The sequence below is a fragment of the Eurytemora carolleeae genome, unplaced genomic scaffold (genome assembly GCF_000591075.1).
Source record: "Eurytemora carolleeae unplaced genomic scaffold, Eaff_2.0 scaffold2084, whole genome shotgun sequence".
Classification (NCBI taxonomy): Eukaryota; Metazoa; Arthropoda; class Copepoda; order Calanoida; family Temoridae; genus Eurytemora; species Eurytemora carolleeae.
In genome coordinates, this window is record NW_019397970.1 from 861 (window position 1) to 8255 (window position 7395).

General features: G+C 30.8%; 1 long non-coding RNA gene across 1 annotated transcript; it reads left to right on the forward strand.

The window, feature by feature from the left end:
• The first annotated feature begins 4184 nt into the window (after positions 1-4184).
• On the forward strand, positions 4185-7395 carry LOC111716485 (uncharacterized). The gene is made up of 3 exons (XR_002768508.1): positions 4185-4284; positions 6296-6351; positions 7225-7395. It is a non-coding gene; the product is annotated as an uncharacterized LOC111716485 (long non-coding RNA).

Sequence of the window (7395 nt, forward strand, 5' to 3'; positions counted from 1 at the left end):
TTACAATTATCAATGCACAAATAGTGTATCATGTATATTTTCAAACGAATCAAACTACATGACACTAGCAATTCACAAATATATCTTAATAGTTATTGTGAAATATTTGAATTTTTGCTTTTATTGTATGATAAAAGTGGACATTAAAGGTCCTCTTTTACGTTTAACCACCTGAGTTAAAATATTCAATTTGTTTAACTTTCATAAAGATTCTAACGTAGTTTCCAGCAAAGCATGGTATCCTAGCTACTTTATCAATCATTTTCTAAAGGAAATGAGTCTTTCCCACAAACTCAAATTTACTAACTCAAACATATTTGCAACCTGGATAGTGTTAACTTTATCTGATCTAACAGACTTTATAGTTTAAAACATCTAAGGTCAACACCATTGGGATGCAAAAATATAGGGATTAGAAAATCAGAGTTTGGGGCAAAGCACGCTCCATTGAACAGAAGGGGAAGGTAAAATATAAGCTACTTAACATGTTACGGTTTTCTGACTTTGATTTGAGCTGAGCTTTGATTTATGCACTAGTAAGAGAAAAGCAAATCTTTTTGGTTACATATTCGAAATTTAAAAGCTTTTGTTTTTTGCAATAGCTATTCAATAATAGGAGTTACTTTTTGAAAACATGAAATTTCAATTTTATGAATTTACGTACTTTAGTTTGGAGTGAAATACGGTAACGTTTTAACCTATTCTTCCAGAGTTTTTCTTTATCTTGAAAAGTGTTAAATGTCTCAAATGAATCCCAAAGAATTTGTTCACAACACTGGATACTCAGTTAAACTTCCTTACATAGCCGGCCGGTCTGTCCCTTTAAAAAGTCAACGCACTGAACTTAGAATTGTTAAACCAAGCTAATAAAATTCCCGTGGATCTAACGAGTTCCCCACTCTGAGTCCACTCAGCCGAGGGTTTAAAAAGTTGATATCAAACATACAAACAGAGATTACAACTTTACATAAGTCAACAAGATTATATATAGTAAATTGTATTAAAAAAAATATAAATTTAACAAAAAAAACGGAAGTAATTAAATACTTAGCTGACGACAAACATAACATCTAATTGTTTAATTGTTTAAATTTTTTTTCTAAATAGAATATTATTTCATTACTAAAACATAACATTTTTTTTTTGACTTTGCTGGTAAAATTATACTTATAGCTCCTGTAATGCATAAAAGGCACTATATATAGTTTCAGTGGAAGTAAATATTTCCATTTGCTGATAGCGCTGATTGAAGTATTCATAACTCTGATTGGATAATGAGATAGAAAGAAAGATAAATGTTACCGTGCTGGTCAAATTATATACTTATAGCTCCTGTAATGCATAAAAGGCACTATATATAGTTTCAGTGGAAGTAAATATTTCCATTTGCTGATAGCGCTGATTGAAGGATTAATAACTCTAATTGGATAATGAGATAGATAGAAAGATAAATGTTACCGCCATGGTTCAGATTAGACAACAAACACATGACTGAACCCTGATTAGACCAGGCGCTAATGGACTCGGCATACAAGAGTGAAGGGACTGCAGTAGATATATGTGGCATGTCCGAGGATAAAATATCAAACATCTTCTCTTGGAAAATTGATTATTTTCAATTGTTGGTTTTCTACAAAAGAGATTTGTGCATTTTTGTTTCAGAAACAATAAAGGTTTCAATGATACCGTTGTGAATCGGGTTAATGCATTGTTCTTTTTATAAATATATACAACCAGGATTCGAATATTTTCAATCCTGACCTTTTCGTTAAAAGATCATCGAATTCTTGCCTCCGCTACAATAATAATAAAAACACAATATTTCATGCTTTTTGCAATCTTCAGTATGGATAATTTGAGAATTGTTCACAGATGTTTCGCTAATTTCTGCAAGATGTTAAATTAATTTTAAATTAATTTAAATTATATATATATATATATTATTCTCAATACAATTATTTAAAATAATTGTTGAAATGTGAATAAAGTGTTTAATATCTGTGCCAGAACTAGAGGAATTTTGTGACATCATTGATTGCTAAACATGTAAACCTCAAAATAAATATATTAAATTTTTTTAAACAAATGTCTTTATTAAAAATTGTTATGCAAAATGTATAATTGATAATTTCTCAATTTCTTATTATAATTACATAAAAATTTATCTCGAAAAATTATTTACAAGTTAGTTTTGAATTAGTACTTTTTTGTTTTTTATTCATGTTTATTGCAAAAGGAATTAATTGAATGTAAGTATGTTGAGTTCAAAAGGGGATTGAAAAAGGATAGGTTGATATTCCCTTGAGGGGTCGATATTGAACAGGTTGATATCCCCTTGAGGGGTCGATATTGAACAGGTTGATATATCCCCTTTGGGGCGTCGATATTGAACAGGTTGATATATCCCCTTTGGGGCGTCGATATTGAACAGGTTAATATACCCTTTCCACTACTCCCACTACATACATGTTGCAAACACAAAAAAATACATATTTCAAACCTAGGAACAAAACAACTCAGTGAACAAAATACAAAATATTGATATAAATCGTTACAGCTTATTTGATTAAACAAAACTTACTATTTTTTGGTAGGTATAAAGGAAAATGGGGCGTCGATAGGATCAGGAATAAAACGTTTTGTGACTACTGAAAAATAAATACCCGTTTGGTTACAAAAATTATTGTTTAAAGCGATAATCACGATTTTTAAGCATTTCTATATTTAAAATGTGTTTTCACTTTTCACGGATTTAGCGTCTATTCACGGAGGAGGTTGGGTTTGGTTTCGGCTCTGGGAGGGTAGTTTTGCTTTCAACTATTAGAGAAAGGTTTCAAGATAAGATTTATGGTCTACAAAGTAGCAATATCTCATTTCTCCCTTGTATGTAATAAACAAAAAATGTGTAATATATTTTTTATTGGTCTTAATTATCACCTAATTTTTTATGCATCACATCACTTTATATAAATTCTTAATAATATAATTGGCTTATTATAATTGCATATTAAATTACTTTTTCAGTCAAACAATTTGGCGCAAAACCTGGTTAGATTGTATTTTATTGATTTCTAGAAAATATTAAAAATTTGACAAGAGCTACAAATACTGTAAACGTTTAAGCTTTGTGTTTATTTCTTATTAAGGCAAAAAACAAGATTTGTTTGCGCTTCTTGCCACTTGTTTTGAGGCCCATTTTTAAATATTCAAAGTTTATACACTTTTCAAAGGCTTCACAAGAACCTTATCCTGAGATGCAAAAATTTCAAAATTTCTTGCAATACTTGTTTTTAGTCACACGGTGACAAAGCTAAATGTTTACTCTCGTCAAAGATATTAATCAAGATGATTAGTAAAATATTTTCCGTTTTTTGTTTTGAAAAATCGTTTTGGTAAATGCATTTTTTGCAATTTTGAAACAGGATTTGCATATCAGATTATTGTAAAGCCTTTAAAAAAGTCTAAAAACTTACAATGTTTAAAACGGGCATCAATGAAGGGAGATAATTGTTGTTTTGTTTTGTCTTGAAAAGATGTAATTTCTCTTAGTTTTCTTTCTCTGCTGCATGAATCAGCTATCCACATATTATTGTATATGAAAGAAAATAAATCAATGCAAACACTTGTATTATTAATATTCAACGAGTCGGTTTTTCTTACAGTTTATTATTTACAAAGATACAAAAATAAAACGGTTGATACTATACTAATAAAATATTATGAATTGAAGCAGTTTCAGAGTGATGGGGAATCTTCAAGGGAACCTCAGTTTAAGGGAGCTGATGATCAACTGACTCTTTTTCCCCAGATTTCGCTCCACCCTAGGTTAGCATTTAACCCTAGTACCCCCGTGAGCTGGCCGGCTAACCCACCAGCCCCCGGGTTTCTGGGATAACGGTTTCTCCGCGTGGCTTGGGTTATTTATAGAATTTAAACACAAACAAGAATAAATCCGTTAGATCTGACGAGGGATGGAAGAAGGGGTGGGGGGGAGAAACTGGAAATGATGGAAAGAAGGAAAAAATACTATTTATGATCGCAGGAAAGATCAATCCATCACTTTCCTGCTACAATATATAGAAAAATATTTGCAATTAAAAATAATCAAGTTTTAGAAAGAAAAACAGAGATACTCCACTCTTTAAATTATGTTGGAAGACATTTTAAATATTTTTTTCAGATATTTTTGCTTAAACAATGATGAATAGCAGCGTAAACCTATTGTTGATATTTTGTTCTATTGCTAGAATAACAGGGAAGACCTTCCTCATAGAAACAGGCGAGGTGAAAAATACAGGGTGTCCCACTTTACATGATGACTAGATTCACTAACCTCAGCCTAAGTCGAGGGTCCGGAAATAATCTTGATGTATTCTTTAACGAAGGCCGCAGCCTTAACGAATACTGCCTTAACAAGCCTTAATAAGCTAAGTTTAAACTATAATGGATTTGGGAAAAACAAAGCAAAAATTTGCTAAATTGATCCCAAAAAGACACTGTTACGTACGGTAACGGTACGGTCATTGTAAAACTTTAAGAGTGCGTCGAAGATTGATTGAATGTATTTGGTCGATCAATGGTTAGATAGAATCTGTAGAGCTATTCTATTACGCTTTTTTTACTCAGACTAGGGTTTCCACAAAACAGTAGATTCTCTTGCGCAACAGTTTCGCGTTTTTGCACGAAATTTTGCATCATTTTCGTATCAATTCGAAACCAGGTTTGCACGAAATTGCGCATTCATTCGAAATGAGTATCTTTTTTTGCAAAAAATTGCGAATGAATACATAAAAAGTCATAATTTTTGCATGATTTTGAAGAAAAAAATAATATTTGTTTAATGACATATTGCTCAAATATATTAAATATTTAAATATTTGGACACCAAGATGTGAATTAGTTTCTGTAAAAAACAACTTCTATATCTGCAGTATTTTATTCATGACCAATAATGTCAATATTATTTTCTATAAAATGTTGGTTACATTCTTAAAGAAAAATTTGGTATGATAAATACGTTTTTAAAAAACGCTAAAAAGGTGCCATCACTAGTCGTAGGTCCACAGCTCTTACATAATAGGACAAAATTTCCGCCAAAGTTTCAAAAAGAGCTATAGAAGACCAAAATAATTTGGTTCATGAAATTAACATGTCTTCGTTTGATTAAGGAATTCGAATCCGTTAAAATACAAAAAAATGAAGGTCCAAGGCTCGAAAACTTGTCTAAGTTGAGCATTTTTTTTAAAGTGCGGTTTTTGGAAGTTTGTTGACCATGACTAAGTCTATTTTTAGAATTTTTCAAAAATTCCTTCCGACTTAATTTCGAAAAACATGATAAAATCATGAAAAAAAATACTTTTGAGCTATGTAGGGCGTATAAAAATAGTCTTTGAGATATTGAGTTAAAATTTCTGGTCACGGTGCAATGGAAAAATTTACCGCGCGCATCTATTTTCCTAAGTTGTTCATCCATGGACCTTAATGATATCTTTCTGATAAAAATGTCCATCACAACTTTTCAAAATATGGTTCACTTCCTATGTATCTTAAATATGAAAAAGATTTTGGATGTCTCAAAATGTGAAATCTTTAAATTTGATGAATTTAAAGTGACCGTTCATGCAACGATGGAAATGCAAGATTTCACCCTTAAAAGTCCTGTCTGATCAAGATATGAATTATAGATATCAATAATTGTAAGTTCGAAAGCAGATTATTTTCAATTGTGAGTAAACTACAAAACATTTCTACTCCAGACAAACGTAAAGGAATTATCAGAATAGAACACTTTTGAACCTAGAAAAACGACAATATCTTCCACATACAAGGCAATGTTATGGCTCGGGCATTACCATCTTTGCATGGAGGGTCACTTAAAATTACGCGTCCAGTCCCTTTAAGCTTTTTTCCGAAGGTACATGGTGTTCAAATAAATATGGGAACTCAGTGACGATTTCGATATCGTCTTTGCTATGAATTAGCATTGTAATACCTAATTTCAAAAGCCATAATATTATTATGTCTGCTAGAATTTATTTTATGAAAACGGTAAATGACTGAAAAGATGTGTCTATAATGCCTTTGCAAGATAAACAGTGATGACGGACTTAAGTTTACTCTGTTTTTATACTGTGATTTTCTTTTTTTACTAAGTACACCCATATGCAGTTAAAGCATAGCAGACGAAAATCTTACGGATTACAGCTTTCTCAGTATTTATAAATACGATATCGAATTCGTCACTGACTTCCCATGTTTATTGGGACACCCTGTACATATTTGCATGATTTTACAGGTGAACTCCCAAAAGAAAAATGGTTCTGACTACCAATGGAAGGTAAATGTTCCAAGGTCATGCCATTAGGATTTTGCATACAGTTATAAAAATTAAGATTCTTATCCTAATCAATCAATTAATTTAATATTTGATTTGATTTAATTTTATTCACAGCATAATGTTTGGAAGAAAAAAACATATTCCATTTCCAAAAAGAAATTTTTGGGGGGGACCTCTGGCGTCAGAGTTAGAGGGCAGGAAACATTAAAAAAATTGAGAAATTTTTTTGTTTTGATAAAAGATTTCAAATTCTAACTAACATATAATTAACATACCTAATCAAATTTTTTTGTAATGTAAAATATTTGTTTTTAGATTCAGAAGTATACCATTTATAACACACAGCTTTAACCCTGTTTTGGAACTAATGTCTCTTGTATTATAAATAGTTCAAATAAGGGGTTAGTAGTTAGTACCTCTGAATCTGATTAAATGTTCGGCAAAAAATAAAATAAAAAAATAGTAATATACAGTGAAACCCTTAATAACGAATACATCGGAAGAATTTATCAAATGTCGTCTTGACAATTTTTCAATGAGTTTTATACTATATTACGTAAATTTCAGTATTTGCGAAAATAAATAAATAGCCATGAATATGCGGGAACAGTTTTAAAGAGCTCCATATAATCATTTATTTAAAAAAACTAAATATCTGCAACTAACCATTATCAGAAAGTGAAGAATACGACATTTGATGAATTCTTTCGATGTATTCGTTATTAAGGGTTTCACTGTAGCAGGTTCCATAAGTTGTAAACAAAAACATTCAAAAACAGTTTGTTCCATGTGTATTTGCTTCATGGTTCTCAAAGAATTATACTAATAAAAGTTAGCTATTTTACTTATTAAAAAACTGAATATATAGACTATTATGCAAATATTAGATTCGATGCTTCAAATCTAGTTCCAAATCCAGTCTTGGGTAATGACTTTCTTCCGTCAGTGGTAGATATAGCACACCGGCACCTAAGCGCACCGTATAATTTTTATGAAAAAATTTATGGGAAAAAAAAATGAAATCTTCTGTTTTAGAATAAAAAGTAAATCTATCTGAA